This window comes from Equus caballus, chromosome 26 (assembly GCF_041296265.1).
Source record: "Equus caballus isolate H_3958 breed thoroughbred chromosome 26, TB-T2T, whole genome shotgun sequence".
NCBI lineage: Eukaryota > Metazoa > Chordata > Mammalia > Perissodactyla > Equidae > Equus > Equus caballus.
This window is the reverse complement of record NC_091709.1, coordinates 21,883,615-21,904,808: the sequence shown is the minus strand read 5'-3', so window position 1 is coordinate 21,904,808 and position 21,194 is coordinate 21,883,615. Positions and strand designations below refer to the sequence as shown.

The following is a 21,194-nucleotide window of genomic DNA, read 5'->3' as shown; positions in this document are numbered from 1 at the left end:
AAGACTAAATATGTGCCCCGGAGGCATGTACCGATTGTGATGGACAGTCGGGTAGTGACTATAGTGACAGGTATTTGGAGAAAGACTATTGTGACAATCCAAAGCATAACAGTCATCTGTGAAAATTGACCTTTTTAATCCCCTTGGAACATGCAGTTCACACTTTCTATTCAAACCATGCCCATAGTTACAAAAATGGGAAGATAACAGGATGTAAGGGGCTAAAACACAGCTGTGTTGAACATTGTTCAAACATTAATATTAAACTAATCTGTTTTAAGGGGACAGATAGGCAAGAAAGAGTCAACCAAGGATATACAGGTGGAGAATCACTTGATGTATGTCAGTGACTAAAAGACAGCTTAATGAGAGAGTTAAACTTCAGGCAATACAAAGGAATCAGCCCTCCTTTTGACTCAGAGATACCAAACAAAAAAGAAGCAATCATTAAAGAAAACAGACAGAGAGACAGTATCTATAGTAGTATTCCCCATGGGCTTGTCTTTTCAATTTCTTGATGTCATTTAAGGTTTATTTAGTTTTTTTATGTCCAAGTTATCAAATTTTCTTTATTATGAATTATGCTTTTGATGTTATATCTAGGAAATCTTTGCTTAACCTGAGGTCATGAAGATTTCCTCTTATGTTTTATTCTACAGGTGTCATAGTTTTAGTGATTGCATTTAGGTCTGTGGTCCAGCACCATTTACAGAGAGGACCAGACTTTCCCAGATGGATTACCTTGGCACATTTATCAAAAATCAATTGGCACAGATTTAATATCGTTAAGATGGCAATACTCCAAAAATTGATCTACAGATTCAACACAATCCCTATCAACATCCTCGTTGTTTTTTTCTCTTTTGGAATTTGACAAGCTGATCATAAAATTCATGTAGAAGTGAAAGGAATCCAGAACATCCAAAACAATCTTGAAAAAGGAGAACAAAGTTGGAGGAATCACGCTTCCTGATTTTAACACTCACTACAAAACTACAGTAATCGAGACAGTGTGGTACTGGCTTAAGAATAGACATACATATTGATGCAGTAGAATTGAGAGCCCAGAAATAAACCCTTACATTTATGGTTCATTGATTTTCAACAAGAGTGTCAGGATCATTCAATGGAGAAAGGAAAGTCTTTTCAACAAATGGTTCTGAAACAACTGGATATCCACATGCAAAAAAGTAAAGTTGGAACCCTTCATTACACTATACATAAAAATTAACTCAAAATGTATCCTGGACCTAAATGTAAGAGCTAAAACTGTAAAACTCTTAGAAGAAAATATAGGAGTAAACCGTCATGACTTTAGAATAGGCAAAACCTTCAGAAATATGCCATGAAAGCACAAGACAGAAGAAATATTAGATAAATTGGACTTCACCAACATTAAAAACTTTTGTGCTGCAAACCATATCACCAAGAAAGCAAAAAGACAACTCACAGAATGGGAGAAATATATTTGTAAATCATGTATATGATAAGGGAATTGTATCCAAAATATATAAAAGCTGTTATAACTCAATAATAAACAGACAAATAACCCAAGTAAAAAATGGGCAAAGGATCTGAATAAACATTTCTCCAAAGAAGATAGATACACAAATAACCAACCAGCACATGAAAAGATGTTCAACATTAATAAGCCATTAGGAATATGCAAATAAAAACCATAATGAGATACTACTTCACATCCACTAGGATGGCTGTCATGAAAAAATCAGATAATAGCAAGCATTGGTTAATACGTGGAGAAATTGGGACCCTCACACACTTTTGGTCAGAGTGTAAAATGATGCAGCCTCCTGGAGAATTGTTCGGCAGTTCTGCAAAATGTTAAACATAAAGTTACCACGAGACCCTGTAATTCCACCACTAAGTATATGTCCAAGAGAAGTTAAAACACATGTCCACACAAATACTTGTACAGAAGTGTTCATTGCAGCATTATTTGCAGAAACAAAATGTGAAACAGCTCAAATGTCCATCAGCCGATGAATGGATAAATAAATGTGATATATCAATATAACAGAACATTATTCTGCCAACTAATTTTTTGCGAAGGTACAAAAACAATTCAATGGAGGGAAACTTTTCAACAAATGGTGCTAGAGCAATGGGGCATCTATTATTAAAAGTTTGAATCTCAACCTGAACCTCACATCTTATACAAAAATTGTCAGAATAGGTCACAAAGCTAAATGTAAAATTATAAAACTTTTTAAAAAACCTAGGAGAAAATCTTCAGGATCTGGGACTATACAAAAAGTTCTTAGACTTGATACCAAAAGTAGGATCCATAAATATACAAACTGATAAATTGGACCACATTGAACTTAAAAAAAGTTTTGTGTTAAAAAACCTTTCTAAGAGGATGAAAAAACAAGCTATGGATTAGGTGAAAACTTTGGTAAAACACATATCCAACAAAGGATTAATACCTAGAATATACACACAACTCTCAAACCCAACAGTAATAAAACAAACAATACAATTAGAAAATGAACAGAAATTTCACTGCAGAGCATATATAGAGAGCAAATAAGTGCATGAAAAGTTCAACATCATTTGCAATTAGGGAAATAGAAATTAAAACCAAAACGAGATATCACTTCATACCTATCAGACTGGCTAAAATAAAAAATAGTGACAACATCAAACGCTGATGAGGATCCATGGAGAGAATCACTCATGCATTGCTGGTGGGAATGTAAAACGATACAGCCACTCTTTAAAACAATTTGGCTGTTTCTTATGAAACTAAACATGTAACTCCCATACAACCTAGCAATTGCGCTTTGGGACGTTTATCTGAATGAAGCGTGGTACATGAAGGGCCATACGAGGAATGATGCTGAGACAGAGGCTTCTTGTCAGCTGTACCCTTTCTACCTTTCTTCTTCAACTTCAGTTCAGCCTGAAGGCTTTTTCTTGGAAGGATTTGGACAAAAATATATGGATGGAGAAGTGAGGAGGAAAAGAAGTGAACTTTATCTTGGATTGCCCAGTGAATTTCATAAACTTCTGTTTTCCACAGCATTTATATTCTGATCATTCAGTAAATAAAATACTACATGGAAAAAAATAAATTGCAAAGTACTGTGAATGGATATAAAGGTGTTCTTCATCAAAACAATACTTTTTGCTAGAATTTTATTAAACGGTATCCATTAGTTCAAAGGTATAAGATTTCAATTGCATAGGATATTGTACGAGTGTTTGGTTATTGAGATTTGCTATTATGTTTATAAAACAGAATTTTATTAAGTACAACAATGATATGGTATATTCTAAACTTATCAGCACTGATTCCATTAGGCACGCAGTTTAATGGTATATTTCTAGAAGAGAAATCTCTTGGGACAAAAGTGCTGCTTTCGAAATTGCCACCCAAACGGGAGGGATTCTTATCCTAAAATCCAACAAAAAACGTTACGTGAAGTGACTCACAGTTGGTCGAGATAGCAGTTTTACACTTTGATCATTCTCACTTTATATTTTGCCTGAGCTTTAGTTTCAGAATAGCACACATTTCTTTTGCTTGTTTTTGTACTGTTCATTCTAAATAAGTCAGTTCCATCAACATGTCTGATTTTTGTTAGCTTTATAAAAATGCTTTCCTAACAATAGTTTTTGGGTTGAAAGTGATTGTGGAGGAATTTTAATAAGCCCTCCCTTGTATTTATGAAGAAACCATTCTAATCAATAGTTCAGACAATGCTAGATAGGGTAACCACTAATCACCCTCTTAAGCATTAGTCATCTCCCTTGTCCACGTAGATATTGATTAATTACTTGGATCATTTCATTACCTGTCACCACATCCTGAACACCCATAAGAGACACATTAATGCACACTCTTTTCTCTTACTATCCTTTGCAAACTGCTCACGTGAAGCTGATAATCCTTTTACGTTTATTAAACTCCCCAAGACTTGTCCACCTTTGAACACTTGGAATGGAAGGAGTTACTCTCAAGAAGTGTGTTTTCAAAGGCAGCAGGACGGGAAGGGCTAAGCTGCAGCCTGGTGAGCAAAGTGCTGAGAGTTCCCTTGTCATCTCGACCCTCGTGACCCCTTCACTTCACTTCCCTCAGCTGCAAAAACACAGAGAGCTGTGTTACCCTTGCTTACTCGGGGACATGAAAAGAAAGCCATGCAACAAGAATGAGTGGAGGTCGGACTTGGCAGTGAAGTCTTGTGGAAAGAGGCGAGCTGAGAATCAGAGGACCTGGACACTCTTTTCCACAAATCAGGACTATGTGACCACAAACAGGCCAACACTTTCATTTCTTTGTGACAAAATGGCCATAATCACAACAGAAAACTTAAATGTGTAGACTTTTAAAAAAAGGAACACTTTCGAAAGTATTTTAAAATCTAAAAAAGGCTGAATTAATTTGATATATTATTATAACTATGAAATAACTGAATAAAATCTGACTTCATAATTCATTTTTCTGGGTTTGAATAGGAACCAAATAATTTTTTAGTCTTATGGTAAATGTCCTTTAGTGAAAGGAGTTTTAAGGTTTTACTCAATAGGAAAATAGATTACCAAAAAACAAATAAAAAAGCTTCTTAAGAACATTGGTTCTTGGATATTAAATAACCTCTAAAAACAAGGTTGTGATAATACATTGAAGTGAATCAGAACCCAGTGGACTGTGTTCTGTCAAATGATTTTAGAAAGAGAGAAAATATTTACTTAGATATGATTGGAATTTCAGGAGGGACAAACAGAATATATTTTATGCTGTGTTTCTGGTATTTAAAGTTTGCAGTAATGTGTTTAAAACTGTGTTAAACAAGAGAAGATTTTTTTAAAAGACACCAGTAAAAAAAATGTAGCCATTACTTTTAACCGGAAAATACCTATTAGCTACAATTCGGTAATTTCCTTTGTTATTTCTCAAACTCAAGGATTTTGAATGACTCTAGCAAATCAATAGCTTAAAAGACACATCCTTATGTGTGCATACTATTTTTACATGGCAATTCCAACAAACAACACTCAAGGTCAGTAGGAGCTAAGAACAGTATGTGAGGAAGCTTAGAAATGCAAGACAAAAACTTTCAACTTATCGGCCTCTTTTCTTGATCAAAGACTACAAAATACCATAGAGCTATTGGCCATCCTTCTGAATATTAATCATACTATAGAAACACCACCTTGTTTTATTCTCCTAACTACCTAGGGAGTCTCATTCTCCTAAATACATTAAGGATTTAACATTTTCAATTTGGATGGTGTTCACATTATGTGGGTAAATTGACACAAAATTGTTTCCAGGAAGAGTTTAAGTGACTTGAGGTCAAAGCAGCGCTGAAAGGGAAGTGCCTCTCGGTTTTGCCCACACTATCTAAAAATAAAGGCTGCTATTGTAATTCTCTCTTCCTTGCCGAGCTGTTTGCTCTTTCATAGAAAATGAAATTATGCAGAAATTACATGAAAAATTGTGTATTGTGACTTGGAAAAGGGGGGAGGGGGACAGAAAACGACTTATGGGAAGCAGAAACTATAACAGAAAATCAGAATACAAAAACCCAGAAAAAACAATTGCTGTACTTAGCTCAAACATTATATCTTTTACCAAAGCAATTATATAAACTGAAATCATAACCTAATTTTTGCCTAATTACACCTTATAATATAAGACACAATTATAATTGAATTTGTGCCGTGGTTAAGGGATTGCTCTTCTCCCTTACCCTGCAGGATCCGGACTGCTCTGAGGCACTTATGCCCAGTCAGTGTTAACTCTATTCGACGGGAGGAAAAGTCTTCGGCAGTCCGCTCATGCAAGTTTCTTCAGCTGAGTGAGTTAAATGGTGCCTGGAAAGTGTTTGAAATAGTATCGAAGTGGGGATATCCAAAATAGGGCTTATATCAGTGAAATTGTCCTATTATGCCATTAAATTAATAAAGACCTTAAATAATTTTTAAAAATACACACAAAACTTTAAAATTCATCCATTCCTGAATCTGTAGAGACAAACTCTTGATTACATCTAACCAAAATCAGGTAAACCATTTTTTTCTATTACTTACCCACTAGTGTCAAAAAAAGAAGGAAACTAATACTTCTGGCATCTTCTACGTCACAGGATCTTTCAAACGCTTTCTCTTTAGTCCTTACAACAATCTCATGAGTCAGGTTTTATTATTTCTGTTCCACAAATGAGGAAACAGAGACACATAATTTTCCTGAGTAAATGACAGGGCAGTGATTCAAATTAATTTAGTTCAAAGAAATTTTATGGCAAAAAAGCTGAGAATGTGTAGCAAAAAGATAATAAAGTGGCATTATTTTTTCTGTAGGAGTGATTTTCATAATACAAATCGCACAACCTAAATAAGGGTCAGCAGATGATTTACCAAGTAATTAGTATATTTCAGAATCAGATCAGTGCAAGGAAAGACTGACCATTCCATGTAGACAAACGCTCTATGTTCTGCTATAGACACCAGTGCAGTCTAGGTCAGTTTTTCAACAACAGAGCCCCTGCGAGTTCTTTAGACTATTTTAAAAGTTGCTTTATTTATTAATTGTTTTATTATCCTATTGTTGATACTCTAAAAATCATTAATTAATTGCACAAGCACCAATACTGCCTTCTGATCTCAGTGCTTGCATTTCTCATATGTGAGTTCTAATGATACCACCTTCCTTGTACAGACTAAAGAGAAAACAGAAACCAACATAACGCTTAACTGATGTGTTCCCACTAGTAAAACCTAAAAGATATCAAGTTATACTATATGAATGAAGTCTCCTGGAAAGAGAGAAAGACCTGGGAGAATTTATTTATCAGGCAGTACATGCAAATAGAGACACGCTAAATATTCTTTAACATACTATAGGAGTCAGAATTATACTCTCGTAGGCAGCATTTTAGTTTCAGGAAAAAGAATGATCTGTCACATTAAATTAAATAATGTATTCTGAAATAGTTATCACAAAAAAAATACTTTGGGAATAATTTAACAACACATGAGCAAAACCCAAATATTGAAAACTGCAGAATACTGACGTGAGAAACTAAAGTCCTAAATGAATGGAGAGAGAGACTATATTCATGGGTAGGAAGAATAAATCTTGTCAAAAGGTCAATTCTCCTCAAATTGATGTATAGATCCAACAGAATCCCAAGTAAAATCCAAGATGACTTGCAGTGTGAGGTAGAAATGGAAAAGATTCTAAAATTTGTATTAAAATACAAAGGACATAGAACAGACAAAACAATTTTTTTTTTAAAAAAAGGGCCACTTTGAAAGATTGTTAAACTACCTGATTTTGGTACCTACCAGAAAGCTAAGGAATTAAGACAGTGTTGTATGCAGAGCAAGAAAAGACAAATAGATCAGTGTAATAGACTAGAAAGTCTACACCTGGATCCACATATATAATCGATTTATTTTAAGAACGATACCAAGGTAATTCAATAAAGGATCGTTTTTTTCAACAAACAATACTGAAACAACTAGGTATCAGTTTAGAACAAACTACTCTCAATGCTCACCTCACATTATGCAGAAAAATTAACTTAAAATAGATCATAGATATAAATAGAAAAAGGCCTCATCAAATGTAAAAGCATTTGCTCTCAGAAAGACACCATTATCAAAGTCAAAATGCAAATCACAGTCTAGAAGAAAATATCTGCAATTTACCTATCTAGCAAAGCATGCCCTGAATATAGAAAGAACTCTTGTAACTCGAGGGTAAAATAAAACTATATATTTTAAAAAGCAGCAATTCGAATAAACTGTTCATAAGTGAAGATATATGAGTGGCTGAATAAACACAAAAAGATGCTCAACGCGATTAATCATCAAAGAAATACAAATTGAAACTTTAATACAATATCATCATACACCCTAAAAAATAGGTAAAATTTAAACTGCAGACAACACCATGTGTTGACAAGGAGGTAGAACAATGAAAATTTTCAAACATGTTGTAAAAGTATAAAATTGCACATCAATTTTGGAGAACTGCTTGGCAATTTCTTATAAAGGAAAACGTATATTTACCATGTTACCTAATAATAAATAAAAACACAGATGTCTGAAAAAGACTTTTAAATGAAAGTTTATAACAGTTTTATTTAAAATAACAGCTTGAAATCATCCAAATATTCACCGACTGTTGAACAGATAAACAAATAATGATTGTGCATGTGTCCAGTGGAATTCCACTCAGAAATCCAAAGAATAAGATTACTGATATGCACAACAACATGAATCTCAAAAATATTATGCTCTCAAAAGAACCCAGACACAAAAGTGTATATACTGTATGATCCCATTCATTTGTAGTTCTGGAACAGGCAAAACTAAACTATAGTGGCAGAAAGCAGATCAGTTATTGTCTGGGGTTCGGGGTGAATAGGGAGAAATTAACTGCAAAGGGACAGGAGGGAGCATTTTTAGATGATGAAGATGTCCTATATCTTGATTGCAATGGTGTTTGCATGGATATATACGTTTGTCAAAACTCATAAAACTGGGGCCAGCCTTATGGCCAAATGGTTAAGTCTGTGCTCCTGCTTTGGTGGCCCTGGGGTTTGCTGGTTCGGCTCCTGGGTGTGGACCTACACACCACTTATCAAGCCACGCTGTGGTGGTGTCCCACGTAGAAGAACTGGAACAACTTACAACTAGGATATGCAACTGTGTACTGGGGCTTTGAGGAGAAAAAAAAAAGAGGAAGATTGGCAACAGATGTTAGCTCAGGGCCGATCTTCCTCACCAAAAATAGCATACTTTAAAAAAAAAAAAACTTCATAAAACTGTATACTTAAAACAGGTGCAGTTCGTTGTATGTACTTATTTGCCAATAAAGTTTATTTAAAAAGTCAAAATAGTACATTGAAAAAGGTAAATATAGAAAGTCATTGAGACTTGTTTTCTTGGTCAGAGTTGGAAAACTCTATCGTGGTTCTAAAGTGCCTTCCAGTCCCCTATTATAGAACTTTTTGTTATAATTGTTTGTGTTACCATCTGTTTCTAGAGTCTCCGATGTTGTCATGCCCTCCCTTTAAGGCAAATCAACAACAATGGTTTGCCCCTGTCAGTGCCCTGTGTTTTCTTCTGAAGCTTCGGCTTAGGAAGGACAAAAAGAGGGTTCGAGAATAAAGACAGCCCAGACTCCAGAGGAAATACTGATTATTCTGTAGTCGTGGGAACATATAAGTGCCAGAACTGGTTTTAAACTTGTCTGATCCATCAATGACAGTTCTACAGCAATGGTAGCGGCAGAATTAGTTTTCAATCTGTCTCCTTGATCAGGGACAATTCGCTTCAGTGAACATACCTCTGCAACAAGACAAAACAGGCTCCAGGAATGCTACCGCCCTACTTCTGCTTCTATCAGCAACATGAAATTAGCTTCTAAGATTGACTCCAACCCACTCCCACTTCTATAACAAGCACAACCCAAAACAAAGTCTTCCTAATGGCTATCAATCTGCTTTGTTCTACAAGATTATGCCTAACCATCAGAGCTTTCCCCTGCTTATGCTGTAATTTTGGCACTTATTTTGCAGATATTGAGTGGTGGTCTTATCTTTTGGCAATTCCCAGATCCTCTTTTACAGATGGAGAAAATGAGGCATGAGAAAATTGAAGGTTTTTAAAAATATGTAACTAACAATCATATAACTAATATAATCCAGTAGGAACTAAACATCAGTCTGCTGATAACAGGTCTAGTACTCTTTCTCCTCTGATATTCGTATATGCACACATGGACACACACAGACATACATAATTGACATAAAATTCTTTAAGATAATAGATGCTATATAATCAGTTTCATGGTTATTTAATCCTTTTTGACTTAGACATTAGGGATTCAAAGATGAATAATATTCCTCCTAATATCAAGGGGATCACAGAAGGAGACATCCAGGCAAGAAATAATAGCAAGGTGATGTGATAAATAGAAAACAAATAACCTAGATCTGTATTCTAGATTTACTGCTCATTAGCAATATAATGCTGGATAAGTTAGTTACCCTCTCAAAGTTTCAGTTGTATTATCCATAAAATGCAAACAATAAAACATAATTGAAAGAGTTTTCGGGAGTTTGAAGATTCATGATAACGTAGTTAAAAATCAGTGATCAAAACAAAAATAGTTGCTCTTCTTATTTCATCAACATCATCATTCCCAATAAAATAGGTAGAAAGTGGTTTATCAACAGACAAGAGAGAATGGTTGTCATTTTGAAAAGAAGGTGATATATGGTATGAGTTTATGAGAGTGGATGAACAGGAATAATTTCAGCAGAAAGGAAGACAGGTGGGAGTGGGAGGTGGCAATGAAAGCATTCCAGGCAGTGGCTAGAGCACACATAAATCTCTAGAAGTACAAATAATCATAAGTAATATTTACGGGATACATACTCTCCACTAGGCACTGTGCTGTCATTAATATCTGACCTCACTCAATTCTCACAACAATCCTAAGAGTTAAGTATTTCAATATTGCCATTTTACAGGTGAGAAAACAGGAGCACAGAAAGGTTTTGTAACTTGTCCAAAGTCACAAAGCTATTCCATAGTAGGCGTAGGAATTGAACCCGAGTAGAACATGACAGCTTACATGCTACTTATTATGCAATAAAGAACGTACTTTCAGGGAGATGACTATTTCATGTAATTTTCATGGCTATTTATGTCAGTTAAGTTTTTCAGAAGCCAATGAAGGCATTCGGAAGACTAGTGTATTCAAAAAAAACTTAATAGAGCCTTAATTTCTTTTGCAATATGATTTAAATGATAATTGTAATACAAAGTGCAGTATAAAAATTCAGGTGTGAACAAAACACAATTTTATCTCTCTATTACTCCATTTGTTTTCTATCATAAGCTTCCAAGCAATCAGGTCACAAAAATTTAATATCCATTAAATATCCATTTGTCTTATTATTGGATTTCAAATCCTGCGATGGGTGGGAATTACTGGGCATATGGCCCTTGTGTTATAATCTGTATGTGCTGGCATCTCCTGAGATCACCTGAGAAATCCACATTTATATGTGGATTTCTGTCCAGGTAGCTCACTGCTAAGTCATTGGCCCCTCCCATCCAAAAGGCTCCTTCATTCATGCTCTCTCTAGGCTACCTCCCATTTCCTTTCAGAGAATATAGGATCTTTCGGGTGTTCCTCGTCACACAAGTCACAGAGACTTACAGGATGAGAGGCTATCATCTCTGTTACTTTCTGGATCCTCTTAGTTTTACGGGATATTTGTACTTCTCAGGTACCAACGTGGGATGTGAGGAAAGAGTGTGTTATCATAAGTTGAGCAGAGATGTTTCCACCTAAATCCATTTTGTTTCTTTCCTGGGCCAATATTCCATCCTCTGTTGCTGGGAGACGCGGCCACGTAACTGAGTTTTAACCAATGAGATACGAGCAGAAATAATACAGGCCACTTCCAGCCTGGCCCCTAAAACTGCCACTCCTGCTCCTCTTTGTTCTTTCCCCCTCCATTGTCATGACACAGACAAATGAGGCCCTAGAGGCTGCAGAGATACAAGCTGGGAAAGACCTTGCTTCCTGAATGATAGAGTAGAGAGTCATAATCTGGAACACCCACAAGGACTGTTATTGATCAAGAAATAAACTTCTGTCTTTGTCTCGCCATTAGTAGATTGTGTGTTTCTTAGCCACAGGCTAGTGCATCCTCAATAATACACAGACACATCTGATTAGGTATGTTAAACAGTGGCTTCTTTTCTGTAACATTGATGCCTCATGGGGCGCACTTGGGGAAAAGAATACAGGCATCATTTGCACTCCAATCCCCCAAACCTATCTGGAGCGTCTGAATGACCCCCTGAGTTCACCCAGGAGAGAGGTCGTCCCTCTTTTCTAAAGGACTCCCCATATTTATCCACTCATTGCTTCTCCATCTTGCTCCCCTCTTTCCCCCAGCTCCAAGAATCTTTATTATTTTGGTGGGGAGGCAGAAAGTCTTGTGTTACTCATCAAATACTTCTTTTTTCTAACCATGTTGAAGAGATTAAAATATCATTAATTGAGTATTTTGGAAATAAGTAAGAAAATAAATAAGCAGTGCTCTAGCTGACTGAGAGAAGAGCAAAGAGTACAAACCAAAGCAAAATTGGAGCAATCTTTATTAATATTTCCAAATATTATCTCCCAACATTTGCGGTCCTCCATCAAATGGACCACATGCCTAAGACCTGCATTATCTCTTAGGGTCTCAGTAATTAGCTTGAGTCCTACTCAGAATTTTGGGAACTATGATACTTGAAAATGATTTTTGATAGTGAAGAATTTGGTCAATGCACAAATGTTTATTGAATACCTGCTACATATGCCAGTCAGTGTCCTAGGTGTTGAAATATCCAGAGGTACAAATTCTTGTAGGGCAGGACCAAGAATCTCTATTTTTCTCCCAAGATGCAAGTACCCAGTGGAGCTACCCTCCCTCCTTCAAGCAGGACCCATTCTGAGATAGCAGAACAAGACAGAGACCACGGCAAGTTTCTGTAATTCTCCACAGATATTTTCATGAAGTTGCTCATGTGCCCCTGGAACCATCTAGGTGTGCTAATATGTGAAAAGACGAGTGTAGTTCCCCTTGCATTGCTTCTAGGAAGTAGTTAGTGCCATGGGCTGCTGAAGTCCAGTTCTTGTCCTGAGACACATTTCCTCACCTCCTCACTGTCTGCAGAAAGTAATCACAAGGGTTTTTGATGTAGGACACAGATACTTAGGAAAATGGCCAACTGCCTCAAATTCTTCTGGGGTCTGCCTCACTCCTTAAACTGGAGCATAGGAGCACATATTCAAACCATATACTTCACACATGCTTGGATAAACTATAGTTTCCTGATTAAATATGCAGAGTAAATTCCAACATCGGTCCCAGGTGATATGTTGGGTGTTAAGTTTCCTAAAATAATTTTTTTACTGGTTTCTCAGTCATGATTCTGTCTTGGTTTTAAACATCAATCAATGTTGTACAAAGTCTCACTCTAGCTGGCCAAGAGAGCAAGAAATGAAAATCAGACATAATTCTCATGTAATAAATATGAGAATTGTGACTTCAATGATGGAACATTGGAGAACTGAAGGATAGGGGATTTTTGGGCTTCTGGAGAACTTCCTTCTTCCAAAAACAACTTGATTTGCACGGGTTGGGATATTTTGAGGTTACGGGCTGTGGGTTAAAATAAAATCTCAGGACTCACAAGTCTGGTAAAACCACAAAGTTCTGTCTTAAATGGAATTTCTGGCAACACCAAGCTTTGCATTGCTTTCATCTGAAACCATAATGAGAGAAGTAAAGTTTGCATATGGGTAGAAAAAAGATAAAATAAACAAATGGCACTTGTTTATCACATAACCAAGCAAGCAGGCAGGCACACTGGTGCCGGGTCTGCCCAGCACTTGGGCAAGAATCCTGGAGGAAGGTCTAAGAAGCCAGACTACTATTGCTTCAAACACTTTCTCCCCAAAGATTTGTGCATTCACGTCTCGTCGTCCTAGGGGAGAGCATGGCGGTAAGTTTGCATATTTGTAGACAGTATGGCCGCAGCTGGGAAATACTATTGTGGGAACATGCTGGTTACAACAGCCAATGTGCTGTTTCACCAGATTTAGGCAAATTAATCCCTGTCTCCCCTCTCCCACTTCTTTTGGCTTTCTTAGTAACTTGCTTCCATCTCACTCCCATGTACTCAAGCCTTTTCTTTCTTTCTTTCTTTCTTTCTTTCTTTCTTTTAATCCCTTTACTACTGGTCACTGAAAAATCATTCTGAGTTTTGGAAAGATGGAGGAGAGGCACATTTTCCTATTTCTCCCACCAAGGACAGCCAAATATCCTGGATGCTTATATTAGACAAACAAAAGAAGGCTCTGAACAGTGGAGAGAAGAAGACAGACTGGCTAAGGACTATGGACTCAAGGAATGACACCGTGATGAGATCCCTGGGTTTTCTTTCTGCCTCATTTATCCCAGATTTGGAGCTAAAGAAGCCAGCAAGCAGGAAATGCTAATGGATATAGATAATTAAGCCTCAATAAAAAGTCATTTTTCTCTACCCAAAGGACCAGGAAAGGGGCAGCCTACACAATAACAATTTAACTCCAAACAAACACCACAGAAAAAACTGCTGCCCCATGCCACCCCACCTGCCAGGTCAGCAAAGGCCTAGTGGGAACTTTAGACTTCTCCCCTGACCCAGGCGAAGATGCACCCCTCCATGCCCCACATCTGTCGGTACGGCGGCACAGAAGGCTGAGTGAGGAGTTGGGAAGTCCAAATCCATGAAGCATTAGTGAATCTCACCCTACTCCTCTATCAGTGGGTACCATATGAGGAATCTAAACTTCTACCCTTACGTTGTGTTAATAAAGCCCCCCTCCCTGTCCATGCTTCAGCGGTGTCAGACAAGGCCTGGTAGAGAGTCAGAACTCTTACCACTGCCCAGAGGCAATGAGGCTGCTCGTACCCTTGCCCACATGTCAGTGGAAGCCATGTAGGAAGCAACAAACAGGCATTCTAGCCAGGGAGATCAGTGAAGGTCTAGTGGGAAGCTTCAATTCTCACTTCCACCCAGAAGTAATGCGGCATCCCTCAACAACCCACCCGACATCACGCTGTCAACAGAGGCCTAGTAGAAACCTGGATTTCTACCCTCTCCTAGCAGCAATGAAGACGTGCTCCCACATCCTTTGCCAGTTTCAGAGGAGGCCTGCTACAACAAAAGATTAATATAACATAATACACTCACACACCACATAACAATGTTTGGGTCAATGACGGACCACATATATAACTGGTTCCACAAGATTAGTACCATATAGCTGAGGTGTACAGTAGGCTATACCATCTAGGTTTGCGTACACACACTCCATGATGTTTGCACAATGACAAAATCAGCTAATGATGCATTTCTCAGAATGTATTGCTGTCCTTAAGTGACACACGATTGTACTCAAAATGTCCAGGATGCAATCATAAATCACTCATCATACTGAAAACCAGGAAAATTTCAACTTGAATGAGAAAGGAAGATCTATAGATGCCGACTCCAAGATGGCACAGATGCTGGAATTATCTGACAAGGAATTTAATATCATTCTTATTTGGCAGATTTACTATAACTGTTAGTTTCTCAGTGAAGTGGAAAGCTCACGTAAAATACATCTAATGAATTATAATCCACCTTTAATGAAATGTATTTATGAAAATGGTCACTTAACACCAAGAACCATAAAGAAATTGATGACCACAAATACTGATGGCTTTTTACAAGTGAGACTGGAATTAGATTTAAAAAATTAAGAATCAGGTGATAAAGCATCCATGTTTCACTCCGTCTACACATGAAACCACTGTCAACTGAGTTATGGATTGGGGTTCATTTGTCCACAAACATTTATTTTCATGTTCTCCTTCACCATTCTTTCCAAGCCCTGCACATACACCTCATAATCACTTACAAGTGCCTACATACATAATTGCTTATAAATTAGAATTATTCAAATATAGTCAAACATAATTATGAATATTATTTGTGAGAATGGAACCTAGTGAACATATGTTAGGGTACTCCAGAGAAACTGAACTTATAGGAGATACTATAAATCTCTCTATATACCTCTATCTATATCTATATAGCTGTATGTATGTATATCTATATGTCTATATCTATATATCTGTATATATGTCCAGAGAGAGAGAGATTGACTTATTATGAAGAATTAGCTCACAAGATTATGGGGACTGAGAAGTCCCACAATCTGCCATCTGCAAGCTGGAGACCTGGGAAGCTGATGATGTCGTTCAGTCAGAGTCCGAGGGCCTGAGAACCAGGGGAATCTGTGGTGTAAGTCCCAGACCAAGGGCAGGAGAAAACCAATGTCCCAGCTCAGCAATCAGGCAGAAGGGGCAAATTCTCCCTTCCTCTGCCTGTTTTGTTCTATTCAATGGATGGATGATGCTCATACACTTTGAGGAAGGCCATCTGCTTTACTGAGTGCACCGATTCAAAGGCTAATGTCATGCAGAACTGTTCTCACAGACACACCCAGGAATAATGCTTAGCCAAATATCCGGGTACCCCACACTCCAGTCAAGCGGTCCATCAAACTCTAAGTTAAATAATTAATTTCTATTTGCTCTGAATTACTTTCCTTCCTTACAGGGTTCTCAGTATCTAGTTCCTTGAAAAACAAGCCCAAAATTATTTTACCAAATTTGATAGTCTTGAAGATACCATTTCACTGCAAATGCTGTTTCTTCTCTCTTGCTTTTTATAGTCAAATTTTATTGTCTTTATTTATGAGATAATATCATGATTCAGAAGCAATACAAGGCTTTTTATAGAATTTTTTTCCTCTGAGATAGGACTGTAAAAGTTCTCATAAACCTCCCACTCTTAAAAGGAGGAGTTGGCAGATCCTTCTAGGGTTTCAAAACCATTGGACAGCTTCAACTGTGTGGTCATTTGTCTTAACATGATACCTTTCACCTGGTTTCTAATCTCAAGAGAAAAAAAAATCATAGATGACTAACTTTTCCATTTAAACAAATGTAAAAAGATGAATTTATCACTTTGCAATTTTATTGGTTTTATTTGGAGATTTGTGAATCTCACAGATGAGTCTTCTTAGATTAAAAAAAGGAGGGTATTCAATTTGGATATAAAATAAAAGAAGGAAGAAAGAATGGAAGAAAAGAATGAAGTTCTTCTCTGACGCAGCATTTCTAACGTTACCATATTTGTAAGGAATTGTTCCTTGTCTTATAAAACAAATAAAACCATCTGACTGTGTTGTGAACAGGGTTTTTGAAAATTGCCCAAAACACAGAAAATGGGACTTTTCTACCCTGGACTTTGTAGTATCGCAGAGTTATCTGAGGTAGAGTACAATAATTATAATTCTTTCCAAATGAGTAAACCACAAAAATGTAGGAAGCAGAAAATTACTTGCAAGCAAAATGGAACTAGTATTTATAGTAATTAAGAGATGAAGAGTTTGGGGAATTAATTTAAGGAGGGGGAATCTACTTAATTAGATAACACAATTGTAGAAACTTTACAAAAACATTATATGCTAAGCAGCCCAGCTCCACTCTCCAGTATCTGAGACATCTACCCTTTCAGCTATATGGTTTCGACAGAAATGTGAGATGCAAACATTTGAGCTTCACCCATGCTGTATTTTCCTTTCTGCTTAAATTACAATTGATTGTGCATGATTGGAAAACATGGTAATGATATTTGGAAACTCTTAAACCTTTATAAATTAACTTTGAGATATGGTTAATCTTTATGTTAGTAGGTAAATTCTAGAAATCTTAGCACAAAAATAAGCTCAAATGTATAAAACCTTCCTTCAGATTTTTAGGATTCAGTCATATTTCTGTGTAATATCCTGGGAAATAGCAAATTCTTGCTCCAATTTAGTTCTTCTTTGCTTGGTTCTGCAAACACCACAAAACAAACTCTGGACAATAATGATTCAGAACATTACAAGGGTGGTATGAAATGCCAGGATTTCTGGAGAAATGCCTGGGGGGTAAGAGCTATCTGAAGTTCTAATAATGTTCAGATCCACTTGGAAAGGAGTTAGTTTTCTTACAGATGATATCTCGAATCTGTTGTTTTATAGTAAACTCCCATAGTCAAAGAGTTATAAAAGAGTAAATTGTAAATTGGCCCACCTGTTGTGCTCTGCCATGGCACTTCAACAGCTTTTGAGAATTATTTCTGCAAGTTGAACTGGAAAAATGTTATGGGAGTTAAATGACATTAGAAAAAGCAAAGTCGAAACAGAAATCCTTCTGGAACAGCTTTTACACACTACTTTACAGTTTACAACGTGTTGTACATGCAGCCTCAGAGATGGCCTGTTCATTCCCATCCAATCACGTTGGATGGAATACAATTCCATGTCTTAGATGATTCAGCAGTACATAAAACCAGCTTGGCTCTAACCATGCAAATACAATCTGAACTCAATTTTTAGGAAACCACAGATTTTCCCCTTAGGAAATGGACTGTTTGTGGGCAGGCTGTCTCTTTTATAAGAAAATTATTTTCCAACGGAGCATTTTCACAGGCTAAAACTGAGAATTCCAGTACTTTCACTGCATAAATGTACCTAAATATTTCAACAGAATATTCCAAAGACTAAACATGAACTATCTTCTTGTTTTTGCAGTTTAAATACCTCTATGAAGCCCTATGTAAGATTCTACTTGAGGACTGATTTCCCTTATGGATGAATCAGTGGATTCCAAGTCTTGCAAAATCCCTTGCTTTCACTTAGAAAAAAGAAAGTAATCTCACTTACCTTGCGCCAGTTATCAATTGATTACCTCTCATCTTCAAATCCACCTTCTACTGCCTTGCTTGTGATACTGGAGCTGGACCCTGTGAATATTTCTCTTTTTTCAGATGGCATAATGTTAAGTGTTGTCAACAGATGGCTCTAGAAAACACTGCAGGAAAAAGAGGCTTTGTTCCAGGATGGTTTTGTCTGCTTGATACTGTGGTGCACAATATCCAGCAGTGAGCTCTGGTGAATGGTACCTCCCTGTGGGCAACTTCCTCTGGCACTTCAGAGGGCAGCTTCCCAGCAAATTCCATGAGGCAGCATTTCCCTATGGACAGTCTTCCAAGCACCCGCAAGGTGGCTTCTTAGCAATTTCGGCTGGCGATGTCCCTCAGAGAGCTTCACCATCCAACGGGCCATGGCCATGGCCACACCTTCTCCACTGGAGGGGAGGAGTACCTCTTCCAGACTTGTTCCTTCTTTTGGTGCTTTGCCTCAGGACTAGAGGGAATGGCTTCTCCTTATATCTGTTCTTCCCTTATTCTTTAGAGTTTTTTCTGTTGGTGGTAATCTAGATTGGTTATAGTTATTAATCATTTATATTAAGTTTTCTTTGTTAAAATTGTGATGTGATTCCCATCTTCTGATTGGACCCTGAATAATGATACCTTCAGTTTTAAATTCAATAGTAACTGTCAATACAAATACAAAATTGTTTCAAAAAAAACTCATGACATTATAATGTAGGAAATTCTAAGCAATATCTCGAGAAAATATGATCCCACAACTTTTCTTTAAGTAGATATTATTTTTAAAGTACCCACTTACTGCCAACATAAATAAACTATCTAAGAAATATTATCAAACTAATTTGTTTATCTCTGCTGTTTGAAACGAAATTTCCTTCAGTGGAAATGCTACTGAAATATGCATGTAGGTATCGATCAGTAAAAATGCCAAATGAAATGAGATCAACTACGTACTTTTAAAAGAAGTAGATTTGTATACACGTTAGATTACATAACTTAAAACACCTCTGAACTTACCAGAACAGAAGGCTACTCCCTATCACTAATGTAGACACTTAAAAGCGCTTGGATCAAAGGAACTGAGATAATATTTAGAGATATTAAGGGCCACTTTTGCCCTTAGCCAAATAAATATGTATGTAGGGTAACATTCCCTTTCACAACTTTCCCATTAAAGGTGCCCTCCCTTCCCCTCCTCCAGGTGCAGAATACTCTCAAGATGTCAGAACTTAGTTTTATAACTTCCTGTAGATTTAAGGTTATTTAGTTGCTAGCAGAAACTTATGATGTCCAACTTAAGCAAGTATGAAATTTATTTTAATGTTATTGGGCAGCTTACAAAATTGGCAGGAAGTCGAGAGTCAGGCTGAGGAAAGGCTTGGAACAAGAGCTTCTCTGGAGTTCCATGCAGCAGGCATGCCATCCATCATTCTGTCAAGGACAACTGGAAGAAGTAATGAGCTCTGAACTCTCTTCTGTCCTAAGTCTCTCAACTCGAAAGTCGGAGTCCTCAGAGGGCAAGCCCAGTTTCTCCAGCTGACTCACATGCCCATTCCTTGCTTTGAAGAGAGAGCATTGTGATTTTCAGTCTCACCAAAATGGCAAAAATTGGGAGAATTAATTAACTCAATGGAAATCAGGATGATATTAGCTTAAGTAGGGTGAAAGGATACTGGGAGCTCAAACCACTTTTCCACTACATAGACCACTGAGATCAAGTCTGTCATTCCTTAAGCACCACAGCTAGCAGGTAAGTATTAGATGAAATACACTCAAACAATAATTGACTACAATAGTTGAAAGTCTGATAAACTTAGTCTCCTGTGAGCTAACTATATGTTAAAAGGGGAACTTGGAAACTCCAAAGAACACTGAAGAGACAGACCTACTTTGTATGTTCCCCAGTGCATTTCCCATGGTGAACTACTATCAACCTTTATCCCACCAGATCAAAAATATCATCGATGGCAATGTGGCATCTATGGCTAAAATGTTCTCTCTTCTCCAAGAAGAAAAAAGAAGGTCTGGTGACTACTTAATTTCTTTCACTGTCCTTAGGACCCACTTAAAAAAGATGCTCGAATGGTCGTGAGGAGTTGCTGTCTGAGTATATTAGTTTCCTGTGGCTACTGTAACAAATTACCATGAACTTGGTGGCTTCAAATAGCAGAAATTTATTCTGCCACATTTCTGGAGGCCAGAAATAGAACACTAGTTTCCCTGAGCTGGAATCAAGGTGTTGGCAAGGCTGTGCTCCCTCTGGAAGCTCTAGGGGAGGACCCATTCCTTGCCTCTTCCAGCTTTTGGTGGTTGCTGGTATTCCTTTGCTGTGACCATTCACTCCAATGTCTGCGTCCATCTTTATATGGCCTTCTCCTTTTCTGTCTTCTCCTCTTCTGTCTGTCTCAATTTTCCTTCTGCCTCTCTCTTACAAGTATACTTGTGATTGCATCTAAATCTCCTTCAGATAACCCAGGATAATCTCCAATGGCAAGATCCTTAATTTAATCACATATGCAAAGACCTCTTTTAAGGTAACATTTGTAGGTTCCGGGGATTATACCTGATATCTGTTGGTGGCCATCATTCAGCCTACTGCACTGAGCATCACCCAAAGAGCTTTGACTTTTCTCTGGATGTAATGCTGAATGACTTTGGGCTATTTCCCTTGGTGCCAGGGCAAATGTATTCTAGAAAAAAAATGATGTATTCTGGAAAGAAAAAGAGAGATTATGGAGCACCTGCCCCACTAGCATCTGGATGTAACCATGTGACTAGGGTTTGTCCAATGAAAGTGGGTGGAAGTGACTGATATATGTCATTCT

The 21,194-nt window shown here is 37.3% G+C and overlaps 1 long non-coding RNA gene across 3 annotated transcripts in view; it reads right to left on the bottom strand.

Annotated features, from left to right (window-relative positions):
* Positions 1-18,817, bottom strand: part of LOC106782630 (uncharacterized) — a 44,937-nt gene extending 26,120 nt beyond the window's left edge. For all 3 annotated transcript variants that reach the window (XR_001379876.3, XR_011432953.1, XR_011432954.1), the window contains exons 1-2: positions 18,359-18,817; positions 17,727-17,784 (exon numbers count right to left, since the gene is read on the bottom strand). This is a non-coding gene — a long non-coding RNA (uncharacterized lncRNA). The remainder of the gene's footprint in view (positions 1-17,726; positions 17,785-18,358) is intronic.
* Positions 18,818-21,194: the final 2,377 nt, after the last annotated feature.